The following is a 15,187-nucleotide window of genomic DNA, read 5'->3' on the forward strand; positions in this document are numbered from 1 at the left end:
ACCCGGTCGCCATACATGGTTATGGCTCATCATCAATCCTGTTGAGGCAACATAGGCATCGTTTACGCGGTCGACGCACAGATTGGCTGCCTATACTGGTGGAATCTATCGTCGTGTAATTGTTCTATCTCATCTCATCTTTACCTTATGAATATGACTGCCTGTTCATTTGTTACAAATTTAGAATGCATAGCATGTCTATAACCACATCATTGCTATGTGTTCCTCATTTCCTAGATTTTTATGACCACACATGTTATTGTTAGAGTTGATATGAGAACAATTGGCATCTAATGATTGTTAGAATACATATTATGAGCATAACATCATGGTTGCTATATGTTACTCTCGTTTACAAGATTTTTATAACAACGCATGTTATTGCTTAGAGTTGATATGAGAACAGTAGTAGTAAGTGCTATGGTAGAATATGAGTAGGCGCTATCATAGATGTTTTCCTCTCATTGTTACATGATGTTTGAACCATGACATGTTGCTAGAATATGAAAGCCATTGGCTTATTTTTTTAACTTGGGGTATGGTTATGACCACGGCATTGCAATTCTCTGTCTATGATATGTGTCACTGTTATAATAATCTTAATTCCACACATACTCTGAACATGATTGTTTATTTTTGTCCTTTTGGTCTCCAATTTGAATTGTTGCAGCAGACGCAAATGCGCTGGCCTTCATGATTCCAGGACCTGGAATCATTCCAGCCGATGGGTGGTGGTTTATCGCTCATTCAGCTGACGGCGGTCATTTGATGCTCATTCGCACATACCAAATTGACCAAACCATTACATCAAACCACATGCAGTACAATGTGTGGGGCGTTCGTAACATTGATGGCTATGGCTGCTTCGTGTTCGAGAAAGATCCCAGCTCCGTTGGGCCATGCGTATTCAACTGGAGGTGGGTTTACAGCCTCGGCAACCACTCCTTGTTCCTCAGGCTCAATTATCCGATCATCCAATCAATCATCGATCATATCACCGCCGATGATTACTGTGTTATGCAACTTTCATTCGTGAGGGGGGCTGTGTTTACACATCATACCATGGGTTTCATGAATCACCATATCCAGAGATTCGTCGACACAGATTGTTGCCAGGTAATCTTCAGTGTGTGAAAGGTATCAAGCTTCCATGCGATGGATGGCTTTTGCAAACCCGACATGCGGCGATGTGGTTCATGCCAACAGCAAATATACACAACTTGATTCGTGCTGATATCTAGACTGAGCCATGTATTCTGCTGCTGTAGCACGACCCTCTTTTGTTGGATATTATGTACTGTTGTTAATTTGAAGCACTCCTCTGGTTTGAAGGATAGATACCTTCCTGGGATCAAGTGCATCCTAACTCACCTGCGTAGGATGTACTGATAATAATGATGGAGATGCTGTGCAGAAACCATATATATATATATATATATATATATATATATATAGGAAAAATGCATCCTACTACCGGGTGTAGCTACATCCATTTCTCATATACTACCATGTGGTAGTATATATTATACTTTATTATTTTTAGTATGTTCATATACTATATCTAAGATACTCCAAAGTGAGTTATGTGAAAAAATTGCAAGTGAGCTCATTGTTTATTGTATTTGTAAAATACGTACATATTTGTACGCGAAAGAGAGTATGCACAAAATATGATACATACTACCAAAAAAGTAGCATGTATACTACCTAAACATTCTTATATACTACATACTACGCGTACATACTCTCTGATATGATAGATACTACCTAAAATGTATGAAGCACAAGTGGGAGTAACTACACCCGATAATTAGATTTATGCCCCTAGTTGGGTCCCACTTATCTGTTTTACCCCTAATTCCCAAAATTCACAGGTTCTGTCCAAGTCACTTTGCTCCTCTTGTGCTTTTGCCCTTTAACCGTTTGACCGTTAGTTTTAAAACTTCATAACTAATTCATACTAAATCAGAAAAATGCAAATAAGATACCAAAATGTTCAGAAAAATATCACCTACATGTCAGTGTCATTTGCATTCATGAAAAAAGTGTTGGAAAGTGCCCATCCGAGTTTTAGATCTTATGCTACCACCATGAATAGTAAACTCTAAAAACATTCATAAAAACAAAAAAAATTGGTGGCAAAGAATGACAAATGTTTTAAGTGCCTGCCAAGTTTCATCACAGAATAACTTTCGTGGGTGTCGCGAGAAAAAACAATCAGCACTCCAAAATAGATTATTTTTTTGCCACGACTTCCATGAATGTCGTTTCCTAATGAAACTCGGCAAGCACTTAGAACATTTGTCGTTCTTTGCCACCATATTTTTTTGGAATTTTTTTGAATTTTTTAGAGTTTACTATTCATGGTGGTAGCATAAGATCTAAAATTCGGATGGGCACTTTCCAACACTTTTTTCATGAATGCAAATGACACTGACATATAGGTGATGTTTTCTGAACATTTTGGTATCTTATTTGCATTTTTCTAGTTTATTATGAATTAGTTATGAAGTTTTCAAACTGACGGACAAACGGTCAAAGGGCAAAAACATAAGAGGAGCAAAGTGACTTGGACAGAACCGGTGACTTTTGGGAATTAGGGGTAAAACAGACGAGTGGAACCCAACTAGGGGCATAAATCTAATTATCCCATATATATATATATATATATATATATATATATATATATATATATATATATATCAGTTAGGCTTCAAGTGCGTACTTGTTAGTTAAACCTATGTATAAATTGTGACACTAAATACGACTAGTAAGTAGTACAGTAGCAGTACTAGTATACGTCGATCAAATTATTCATCATGTCCACACATTGAATTGACGTGACAACACACACTGCGCGTGAGGCGACACAAGAATTCCGGCGGCGTGTTCGGGTATTCTGGACTTCAGATTTGGAGTACCACTTATCTATCAAAATCTTTCATCGTTCACTTAAAATAGTCGAAGAAGGATTGGCCGGTGCTGCCGGCTGGCGTCAAGTTCAATCCAACGGATCAGGAGCTGATCGAGCACCTTGAGGCCAAAGTGAGTGCTGACAGCGCGAGATTTCAGTCTCTCATCGATTTGTTTATACCAACCATCGACAGCAAGCACAGCATATGCTACACCCAACCTGAGAAACTTCCAGGTAAGACACCGATCGGCCGTCTACTTGCACAAACATATTCCTTTGTTTATAGCTCTATTTTTCTTTTTAGACGCGGACCTAGTGAAACAATTACAATTTGACAGTTAATAAAAAGTGAAACAAGTGACTGCAACATGCCAAAGATGTTATGAAAATGCCAACTACATACACTAAAACATGTATTCCACAATACTGCAGGTATCACACTGAGTGGCCTAAGGAAGCAATTTTTCCAGCGCAATTCCAGGGCGTTTAAAAGGGGCATGTGGACGCGTCGCGAGATATAGTCGGAATGCGGCATGCACACGATGTGGCACAAGACCAGCAATACCTTGCCGGTGATGGTCAACGGCCGGCAGACGGGCAGCAAAAAAGGTTCTGGTGCTGCACACCAATAAGAACTTCGACCAGCAAAGGACCAACTGGGTGATGCAATAGTACCACCTCGGGGACCTGGAGCAAGAGAAGGAGCGGGAACTGGTCCTTTGTAAGATTTTCTACCAGACGAACACTAGGGCCAGGAGTAAACAGATTATAAGTTAGTTAGGTATTAGTCGTTGTACTACCTTGTCGTCCGCAAGTTGGTATTGTTGTTAACGATGTTTTGGTATGAACTTGCATTTGCTTCCAACCATCATGCCGAGGGTCGGCATGGATATAAAGCTGGATCATTTGTTTCGAAACGAATTTTCAGGCACCTGGTTTTTATTTGATGGGTAGCATAAGCACCCGCCGTTCGAATTCCCAGTTCTCCATTTTTTCGAAACAAGTGCATGCACTTATTATCACGATAAAAAAACAATATCCGTGCTGTATCCCAGTTATCAGTCTGTACTTGCGGAATTCTCTCGTTTATTGAGCACGTATATTATTTTTTCAGGTCGAGCAAGTTTCAACTGGGCTGCAGACTGCCCAGGGTTGGTTTTGTTTTTAACAGGCCCAGCCCATGACGTCAACGGGGCACAAAGATCCAGCAGGTATCTACTGGCCTCTGGCCCGCCAGCGTTAGTTATATTTTGTCTTATAACATCCGCAAGCAGTTTTTTTTACTGAATCAAACACACAGCCCAGTTCTATTTTCCTCTTGAAACGCATGTCCTACATCCGTTTTCTAATCTCTACCTGTAGTTTTACTAGTTCGTATACACGTATCATTATATTGAAAACACATGAAATTCTCTTTTCATATTTACATCCTTATTTTTGTTGTTTTTCCCACCCAGCGCTGATTTTTTTTACCACTGGTTTTCCCTTAAACCAACTCAATTGTCCCACGTCTTATTTGCTCACAAAAACAAAATGATTTTTTTGGCAAATCAATAAGTTCTTAAAAAATGTTTATCATTTCAGGATTACAACAGTTCGGACTCCACCGAAATATGCAAAATAAGGTTGAGCTTTTTGACCGTGGTCCTGGGCAGAAAATGGGTTGTAATAAATTACTTAACAATTAGCAAATGGGCTGCAAATTATAAAAAATAGCAAATGGGCTTTATGTTGTCTGCCACAGATTTGGAGGCTGACTTGTGGGTCTACCAAGTTCATGCGTACACAAGGTTTCGCAAAAAAGAAACTTAGTCAACAATCGACTCTACCAGCGGTAGACCGTTAGATGTCAATCTAACGGCAGTCATGCTTCTTTAGTCTCTGATCTTCCTGCCCCAGCCGCCCAAACCAGCACCGTCGGAACCGCCTGCTCCCGCCTCCCGTGGCCGGCAGTGCTGCCGGGCAGGCCTCACGGCCCCATCATACTCGCATCCCTGGCCTGTCTATCTCTCTACTCACCCCCACCTCCTGTTATTTTCCGGCAACGGCAGCCGAACCAGTCAACCCTCATACTCTCCACCGCGTGGGCAGCCACTGTCGTGTCTTCCCCAGCTCCGTGTCGTTCCCTTCGTAGGCCTCGCCGTCGTCAACCGCCCTGGTGCTCTCGGCGCGGCGTGGTCAACGATGTCCATCCAACGGCCGTAGTGCTTCTTCAACCTCTGGTCTTCTTGCCCCAGCCGCCCAAAGCAGCACCGGTCGTGTCGCATGCTCCTGCCTCCTGTGGCCGGCTGTGCTGCCGCGGAGGCCTCACCGTCCCCATACTACTCCCACCGCTGGCTAGGCCATCCCTCCACTCACCCACTCACCCTGTTATTCTTCGGCGACGGCAGCCTCACACTGCAGCCGAACCAGTGAACCCTCATGCTCCTCTTCGCGTGGGCATCCACTGTCGCGTCTTCCCTGGCTCCGTGTTGTCCCCTTCCTAGGCCTCGCCGTCGTCCACCACCGTGGTGCTCTCGGTGCGGCGTGGTCAATGTGGTCAACGACCGACTTCCATCGGAAGAGTAGTGTACGAGGAGAGGCTGACAGCTGGGTCCAAGGCCACTGCCCAGTTTTTTTGTGATTTGCCAAGTAAGTCGCTTTGTCAGGCCTGTTGGGCTGCAAATCTTTCAAGACGAGGAGAGCTTCATTCGGCTGGCCGAGAAAATGGCCTATCAGTAATGAGAAATGGGTTGTACATTTTTAAAACACATCAAACCGGCAATTAGTTTCAAATATCTTTTTTTCATTTCGAGATTTTAAATTACATTAATTTTTATGCATGGAGAAATTGTTGGATTTTATATTGATATACATATATTTTTAAAATCAGTTTGAATGTGAGTCAAAATTTTGGGATTAAAAACAGTTCGGACCGCACCGAAATATGCAAAATTTCGTATAATTTTTTAACCGTGGCCACAATATGGGCTGTAATGCTAACAAAAAGAATATGGGCTCCAAAATAACCTTAAGAATTAGCAGATGGGCTGTAAATTATTAGAAATAATGGCAGATGGGTTGTATGCTATTTTCCACATATTTGAGGCTTTCCTAAAAAAAAGGTTGACGCACAAGCAGTGACTGTTGGATGTCCATCGAACGGCCGTCGTGCTTCTTCAATCTTTGCTCTTCCTGCTCCGGCCGCTCAAACAAGCGCCAGCGGGACTGCCTGCTCCCTCCTCCCTGCGACCGGCTGTGCTGCCCCGCAGGCCTCACCGCCCCACCGTACTCCCATCGCTGGCCTAGCCATCCCTCTACTCACCCACACCTGTTGTTATTCTCCGGCGACGGCAGACGAACCAGTAAACCCTCGTACCGTCGTACTCCCCTCCATGTGGGAAACAACTGCCGAGTCTTCCCTGCCTCCGTGTCGTTCCCTTCCTAGGCCTCACCGTCATCCACCGCCCTGGTGCTCTCGGCGCGGCCTGGTCAACATGGTCAATGACAGACATGCATCTGAAGTGGACTGTACGTGGAGAGGCCGATAGCTGGGTCCATGGCCGCACGCAAGGAAATGCCTCCTTATTATGCGCAAAATAATGATTCCTCCACCTGACATCAGGGACCTACCGAAATGGCCTCTGTATTTCGCGAAAAAAACGTTACCGCCGCTGACAGCTTGAACCCACCAGCTATATCTTCACACGCAAGGAAGCAAAAAAATGAATACTCCCCCTGTTAGCTGGGACCCAGTATAGTGGCAGGCTGACTTGTGGGCCTACTAAGTTGACGGGGACGGAGGGCTTTGTCAACTTAGTCAATATGCACGATTCTAGCTCCAGTGACCGTATGATGTCCATCCAACGGCCGTAGTGCTTCTTCAACCTCTGGTCTTCTTGCTCCAGCCGCCCAAACCAGTGCCGGTTGTGCCTCGTGCTCCTGCCTCCAGTGCCCGACTGCGATGCGGCGGAGGCCTCACCGCCCCCTACTACTCCTACCGCTGGCCAGGCCATCCCTCTACTCACCCACACCCCATGTTATTCTGCGGCGACGGCAGCCTCACACCGCAGTGAACCAGTGAACCCTCGTACTCCTCTATGCGTGGGCATCCACTACCGCGTCTTCCCCTGCTCCGCGCCGTCCCCTTCCTAGGCCTCGCCGTCGTCCACCGCCCTGGTGCTCTCGGCGCGGCGTGGTCAACATGGTCAAGGAATGGCTTCCATCGGACGTGGACTGTACGTGGAGAGGCTGACAGCTGGATCCACGGCCGCAGCAAAGAAGTGCCTCCTTATTACGTGCAAAATAATTATTCCTCCACCTGACAACGGGGACCCACCGGACGGGCCACCGTATTTCGCGAAAAAAATGTTTCCCCCTGACTGCTGGGACCCACCAGCTACATCTTCGCACGCAAGGAAGTGCGTCCGGGCAAAAAAACCGATTCGCCCCCTTGACTGCTGGGACGCACCAGCTACATCTTCGCAGGCAAGGAAGTGCCTGACAGTCGGGACCCACCTGGTCGAAGCATACGTAGGGTTGTCATTCTGGTCACGAACGTGTACGTACATACTGGTCGTTGTAGAGGCGCGCACATGTCGTAGTAGAGGCGCGCACGTGTCGTAGTAGAGGCGCGCACGTAGCATGTACACGTACGTACAGTGGCGAGGGTGCAAGAAAGAAAATACGGCCACGTACGTACATACGGGCAGGGTCTCGAACGCCTACTCGCGCATACGTACATGGCTGGGTCGAAACGGAGAAACAGTGTCGTCGTCGTGTTCATGGGGAGCCAACCGGCTGGGTCGGAACGGAATGCATGGTCGTGTTCATCGGGAGGGCTTGGACAGAACAGGCGATGGAAACGAGGACTGGCGTACCGCACAACGGAGGAAACGGACCTCCTACGTTCGGAACAGGGTCCTGTTGATCGGGAGGGGTGTGGTGTATCGCACAACAGAGGAAATGGACCTCCTATGGTCGAAACGGGGGTCCTTTTGATCGGGAGGGGTGTGGCGTACCGCAAAATGGAGGAAACGGACCTCCTACGGTCGAAACAGGGGTCCTGTTGATCGGGAGGGGTGTGGCGTACCGCAAAACAGATGAAACGGACCTCCTACGGTCAAAACGGTGGTCCTTTTGATCGGGGGGTGTGGCGTACCGCAAAACGGAGGAAACGGACCTCCTATAGTCAAAACGGGGGTCCTGTTCATCGGGAGGGGTGTGGTGTACCGCAAAACGGGACTCCACGGGATACTGTTCATCTCCACCGTCGACTTCCTCCAGCCTCCACAGGCTACTGTCGACCTCCTCCAGCCTCCACGGACTCCTATTCATCCAGCCTCCACCGTGCGCTACTCCACCGGCTACTGTTCAACCACCCCTCCATCGTCTACTGTTCATCCATCCCTCCACACCACAGGGTCTTGTTCAACCACCCTTCCAAGGCCACCCCTCCATCTTCTATTGTTCATCCAGCCCTCCACACCACGGGGTCTTGTTCATCCAGAGGCAACGCCTCTGCTCACTGTTCATCCACCCCCCCCCCCCCCCCGCAACGCTTACTGTTCATCAAATCGATTGGCTTCAGTTAGCAGCAGTAGCGAAGGAATCGCTCCATTGGATTCAGTTAACAGCCATCGATCGATCGCTCGGGTTCTGTAACGCGTAGCCTGCAGTGCAATCGCTCGGGTTCAGTTAGAGCCCAACACCTCGCTCGGGTTCAGTTAGAGCCAACGCCTCGCACACACGCACGTACGTGTACGAGAGAAACGCGCATCGCTCGGCCCCCAACCTCCCACCGTAACCGGCAACTCCCCGAAATTTTCCTCCCCCTCGCTTCTACCACGGGTTTTTCCGTCATGGACGGCCCAAAGAATGTCATGCAGCTGCGTCTCTGGCCCGCCCAGGACGAAAATCCTATTTTCTGTCATGACTTTTTGTCATAGAAGTAGGAGCCCGCCACATCTATGATGATACCGGGTTTTGTCACAATTATCGTCATAGAAGTGTCATATGTATGACAGGAAAAAAATTCGTTCGGCCCAAAATGTCACGGATGTGTCTTTTTTTTGTAGTGCCACTTGTTATTTTGGTTGTTTGGTTCTTTCTCTTTTGCCAAGTGGATGGACAAGAATGCCTAAGAACCTTCTCTAGGTATCTATGCTTTTCTCGTCTCAAACTCTATTCATGCTACATCATAAAGTTTGATCAAGTCAGATTCGAACCACTCTATGTGAGGAGCACTCCGAGTCCCCGGTTCGTCATAGACTTAAACTTCCAAAACCTCTTTGTGCATTTCAGTTTGTTCGAGTCATCCATTTCGGTCACACCGAGTTCACTAAGTTGATCTAGGTTTTCATCTCGGTGCAACCTATTTGAACACTTCGATCACACTGAGTTGTAGTAACCGCTTGCGATTCTGCATCTCGGTGCCGCCGAGTTGTTCCACTTGGTCACACCGGCAGGGTCGGGATATATATACCCACGGGTGAGATTTTGGAAATTTCTTCAAAACCCCTTAGCCCGCGCATGTCCTGCTCTGCCTCCTCGGGTCTCCGGATCGCCTCCTCGCCACCAGTGACCTCCCACCGCTGGATTCTGCCGGCATAGACAGAATCTGCTCCGTCGTTGCCGCCGTAGCAAACACCCGCCGAACTAGGGTATGTGTTCGACCCATTGTGTTGTCTTTTTACCTCCGATTCTAAGCACGAGGACAATGCCATGATTCTTGCCACGTATGAAATCAATCCATCCAGAGAAAACTTCCTTAGGCTTAGTTTGATTCGAAAATTTTAGGGTTAGCTCTCTGCTGAACTCATCTCGGACTGACCGAATCGTAGAAATCGGTCTCACCGATTTCGCTTAGGCCATTGCACATGCGCTTTTCGGTTTGACCGAAAATTGCAAATCGGTGTGACCGAGTTCAATTCTTTGTGAAAATTTTAGGATTTGCTGTCAGTTTGCCTGCCAAAATGTCTGACCAGAGTGATAGCCAGAATAGGTCTGAAGAGCAAGTGCAAATGAGTGAGGGCACTAGTACCTCAAGCAGCTATGATGAGGGCAGCAGGAGCACACCAACTAACTTGCCCAAGGCAGCCACTAGAGCAAGGAAGAAGAGAACCTCAGGCTCTGAGGATGAGGATTATGTTGCAGTTGAGGATGAGGTCACCTCAAAGAAGAAAGTGAGGAAGAAGGAGTATGGCACTGCTGCTTCAACAAAGCCTGGAATGAACAAGAAAGTACCAGCAAGGAGAGTGCCAACATCCAAACCAAGGAAAGTTGCAACAGGAGAAACTATGAAATTCACATTGGAATCAGATGATGGTGAGGCAGTTGGTGATGGCAAGAAGAAGAAGAGGGCAAGAACCACAACTGCAAAAGTTCTTGGAAAGTCAACTATGGTGAGAGATTCTGAAGAGGAAGAGGAAGAGGATGTTGCACCGGCACCCAAATCCCAAAAGCTTATGGGAGATGCAATCAAGTCAGAGGATGCTCCTAAGCCCAAACCTGCTCCCAAAGTTGCTGCTCAAACCATCAAGTCTGCACCCAAGAGAAGCATAAGAAACATCCCAGCTGAAGAGAAGAACAAGGCTCAAGTGCCTGAAGTTGATGAAGAAGATGCTGAAGCCCAAGTGCTAAGAAAGCTCAAACCAAAGATTCCAGACCACAATGACACTCATCCGGTGGCAGAGGACATGAACATTAGGAAGGATGCAGGTCTGAGACTTTGAAGGAAGAGTGATCCTTATGTTGTGAGAAGGAGAACTGTTGTGGACTACAGGTTCCACACCAAAGAATAGCAAGACTTCTATGAGACCATTCTGCTTGACAAGAAGCCAATTATCTGTGACATGAGATGGGTTGACTAGATATACATCAGAGAGAATGAAGATCACTTCCCAGGTGTATATGACAGCTTCAAGGCTTGTGGAGCTGGCAAGTTTGTTGGACAGAAGCTCACCAAGTGGAATGATGAGTTGATCATGCAATTCTACTCCACTTCTCATTTCTATCTAGATGGAAGGATAGTGTGGATGTCTGAAGGTACAAGGTACCAATCAACTGTTGAAGAATGGACAAAGTTGATCAATGCTCCAGAAGATCATGAGGATGATTTGGATGTGTATGCCAAGAAGAAGAAAGGCCACAACTCCATGTCAAGTATGTACAAGGAAATTCCTAATGAAGCCCTGGAAACTCATAAGTTGGGCTCTGTGAAATATTTGTTGTCTGGTCTGCCTACTATCAACACCATCCTGAGGCATACTCTATTGCCCAAGTCTGGAGATCACAGGATGATAAGAGGACATTCAATCAACTTGCTCCACATTTTTTATGTCCCTCAAAAATTCAAGGTCATGAGTCTGATTGTAGAGACAATCAAGAGGATAGTTGCTGATCCGAAAAGGTCTTGTGGGTATGCTCCACAAATTCAGGTGCTCGTCAACTCAAAGATGGGCACAAGCACTTACTTGTTGGACAAGGATCACTTACCTCTCAAGCCAGATTTTGAAGACAACACAGTTGTCATGGATGAGAATGATCCTTCATCAGTGCAAGCACATGAGAAGAGAGCAAAGGCAAGGGCAGAAAAAGCTGCAAAGATGCCAAGTGTTGAAGAGGCATCTCAAGTGTTCTTGAAGAGTAAACAAGATCAACTTGGATTTCCGATCCAATCTACCTTGAGGATTGAGAAGGGCTTGGCCACCCTGACTGAGAATCAGGAGAGCTTGGAGAGGATCATTGAACAAAAATTCTATGATCTTGATCTAAAAGTCACTAAGATACAAACAGTAGTTGAGCAGATCCATGAGGAAGCAGAGGAGAAGAAAGGAAAGGAAACTACCGAAGCTTTTCAGTATATGCCAAGAGGTCAGAGGTCAACTACAGTGTCAGTACCTGATACTAGAGCAACTACATCTGCACCAGCAGCCAAAGCTTCAGTGCCACCTCCGGCAGCCACTCCAGCAGCTCCAGCTACATCAACTGAAGCCTTCGTCCTTGGAGTCATTACTACACCACCTCACGAAGACCAAGCCTGAGAGACGCATAGTACTATGCATTTTTTAACCTTTTGGTAACTTGTTGCCAAAGGGGGGAAATATGTATCGATCATAGCCTTCGAGAGAGAGTGTTGCTTTTTGTCTCTCTTGCACTTTATTTGGTTGAACTTTATTGTATGCTTGCTTGATACATTATGTCCTTATGTGAGATACTTGAATGATCATCTGTTTGATCATATGCTGCTTTAATGTGTGCTTGGATGATGTTATCTCTTATATCCCTATATGATCATTCACTTTGCTTGGTGATGAGTGCATGCTTTTTAATTGGTATGATTTTGAGCGCTCCACCAAGATGTATGTGACATGGAAGAGTAACCCATGATACTAATCGATTGTGCATTTGCATTCAAAAGCAAATCTTAAATAATGCACAAATTTAGGGGAGATCTTGCTTATCACATACTTCTCAAAGTGACAGTGTATTTCAATCTTATTATCATTTGTCGAAGCTTTGATCTATATGTTGTCACCAAAAGGGGGGAGGTGAAAGTGCAACTATCCCTAGGTGGTTTTGGTAATGATTAACAACATATAGCTCATTGAACTAATTCTATTTCAAGATGAATATTTCAGGAAAGTTCAATGATTGGCATGGCATGGATTATGAATGTGGACCCCTCAAAATGCTAAGGACAAAGGATTGGCTCAAGCTCTAAAAGATCAAGACTCTACATTTTACTTTTAGTGATCCAAGATCACATTGAGTCCATAGGAAAGCCAATACTATTAAAAGGGGATGAGGTGTTGCCTAATGACTTGCTTGCTCAAAATGCTTAGTGATATGCTCCAAAAACCCTCAACCACTTTCTCATATCCACATATGTCTCAAACCAAAAGTCAAACTTGGCCCCACCGATTTGATCTATCCGGCGCCACTGAGTTCATTTGACATAGCCACTACCAGAAACCCTAGTCACTTCGGTCTCACCGATAGGGATCTCGGTCTCACCGAGAAGGGATTGCAAACTCTCTATTTCACTTCATAAAATTTGGTCTAACCGAGATGAGTGATTGGTCCCACCGAGTTCGCAATGCAAACTCCCTATTTCCCTTTCGTAACGTTTCGGTCCCATCGAGATGACCGAATCGGTCCCACCAAGTTTGCCGGACCAACTCTATGGTTAGGTTATTACCAAAGTCGGTCCCATCGAGTTTGTGTAATCGGTCTCACCGAGATTATGTTATGCCCTAACCCTAATGAAATCGGTCCAACCGAGTTGACATGTCGGTCCCACCAAAATGCCTAACGGTCACATTATGACCTAAATCGGTCTGACCGAGTTTTATGATTCGGTCCCATCGAGTTTGGTAAATTGTGTATAACGGTTAGATTTTTTGTGGAGGCTATATATACCCCTCCACCCTCTCCTCATTCGTGAGGGAAGCCATCAGAACATGCCTACACTTGCAGCATTCATTTTCTGAGAGAGAACCACCTACTCATGTGTTGAGACCAAGATATTCCAATCCAACATATGAATCTTGATCTCTAGCCTTCCCCAAGTTGCTTTCCACTCAAATCATCTTTCCACCAAATCTAATCCTATGAGAGAGATTTGAGTGTTGGGGAGACTATCATTTGAAGCACAAGAGCAAGGAGTTAATCAACAACACACCATCTATTACCTTTTGGAGAGTGGTGTCTCCTAGATTGGTTAGGTGTCACTTGGGAGCCTCCGTCAAGATTGTGGAGTTGAACCAAGGAGTTTGTAAGGGCAAGGAGATCGCCTACTTCGTGAAGATCTACCCTAGTGAGGCAAGTCCTTCGTGGGCGATGGCCATGGTGGGATAGAGAAGGTTGCTTCTTCATGGACCCTTCATGGGTGGAGCCCTCTGTGGTCTCGCACAGCCGTTACCCTTCGTGGGTTGAAGTCTCCATCAACGTGGATGTACGATAGCACCACCTATCGGAACCACGCCAAAAATCTCCATGTCAACATTGCGTTTGCTCCCTCCAAACTCCTCCCTTTACCTTCATATGCAATGATTTACATTCCGCTGCTATACTCTTAGAATTGCATGTGTAGGTTGATTGCTTGACTTGTGCTAAGTTGCTAAAATCTGCCAAGACTTAAAATTGGGAAAAGGATATATTTTTATTTGGTCAAGTAGTCTAATCACCCCCCCCCCTCTAGACATACTTTCGATCCTACAAGTATCAATTCCTTAGACCATGAGATCATGTCACTCCCGGATACTGGAGGAATACTTTGTGTGCTATCAAACATCACTTCATAACTGGGTGATCAGATCTTGGCTTGTAGTTCCTATGCAGATGTGGTCCAAGTTCCTAGATTTTTTCCATGATCAGATCTTGGCTTCTAGGTCTAAGGTCTAAGGCTTGTAGTTCCTATGCAGATGCGGTCCAAGTTCCTAGATTTTTTCCATGATCGGATCTTGGCTTCTAGATCAAACAACTTTTCAGTGAACTTGATTTATGAACGTCTCGGTGGCCATCATGTTTCAGTTTCGTCAGTCTTAACTGCTCCCAACAACATCGCCTTAGGCAGGGCGGGATCTAAGAGTTTTCAAAACTCTAACTCGAATGCTCCAAGGCCCCAACATGCTTCTCTTGGTCTAGACGATGCCCATAATAGAGACTTATGTGTGTGGTGTTTGGACTTTGTCATTTGAGGCCTAGATACCGAAATCAAATCAAACGCGGGGGTTGCAAACGGTGGGGCCATGCTTTTGTCATCTACCGATTCAAGAATGGTTATTCTGTGATTATCATTTTGGCTCCCTCCTTGGCTGATCCTAATCAAGCTATTCTTCCCAGATAACAACTAATGGGAGTAGTCAACGGTGGTGCCCCCGCCGGCAATGAATAGAGCTGCTCTAGACCGACTGCACGGTGAGCTGAGGTTGGTTACTATAGGACACCTACTAGCACCAAGCTATGCTCCCCATTCATCGGCTCCCCCGCTCCTCTCCTCTAGAGAAATCTCTCCGGTGAGCTCGTCAATGATGACCTTACCCTTTGACCATACGCATTCCTCCCGGCGGGCTTCCATGCGACTAAGGTGGAAAGTCATCCTTCCCATGCCAGATTCATTCGTGGCACCATCAAGCCCGCCAATGAAGAACTGGCAATTGCAGCAATCATATCCATGCCCTAAGGTTAAGTGTTCTTCACCAATGTTAGTGAGATTTTGGCTTAGACAAGGACTTAAATCTGGTCTAAAGGATTTTCTAATCTAACTGCTAGGATCAAAGGTACCAATGA

The sequence above is a fragment of the Triticum aestivum genome, chromosome 6B (genome assembly GCF_018294505.1).
Source record: "Triticum aestivum cultivar Chinese Spring chromosome 6B, IWGSC CS RefSeq v2.1, whole genome shotgun sequence".
Taxonomy (NCBI): domain Eukaryota; kingdom Viridiplantae; phylum Streptophyta; class Magnoliopsida; order Poales; family Poaceae; genus Triticum; species Triticum aestivum.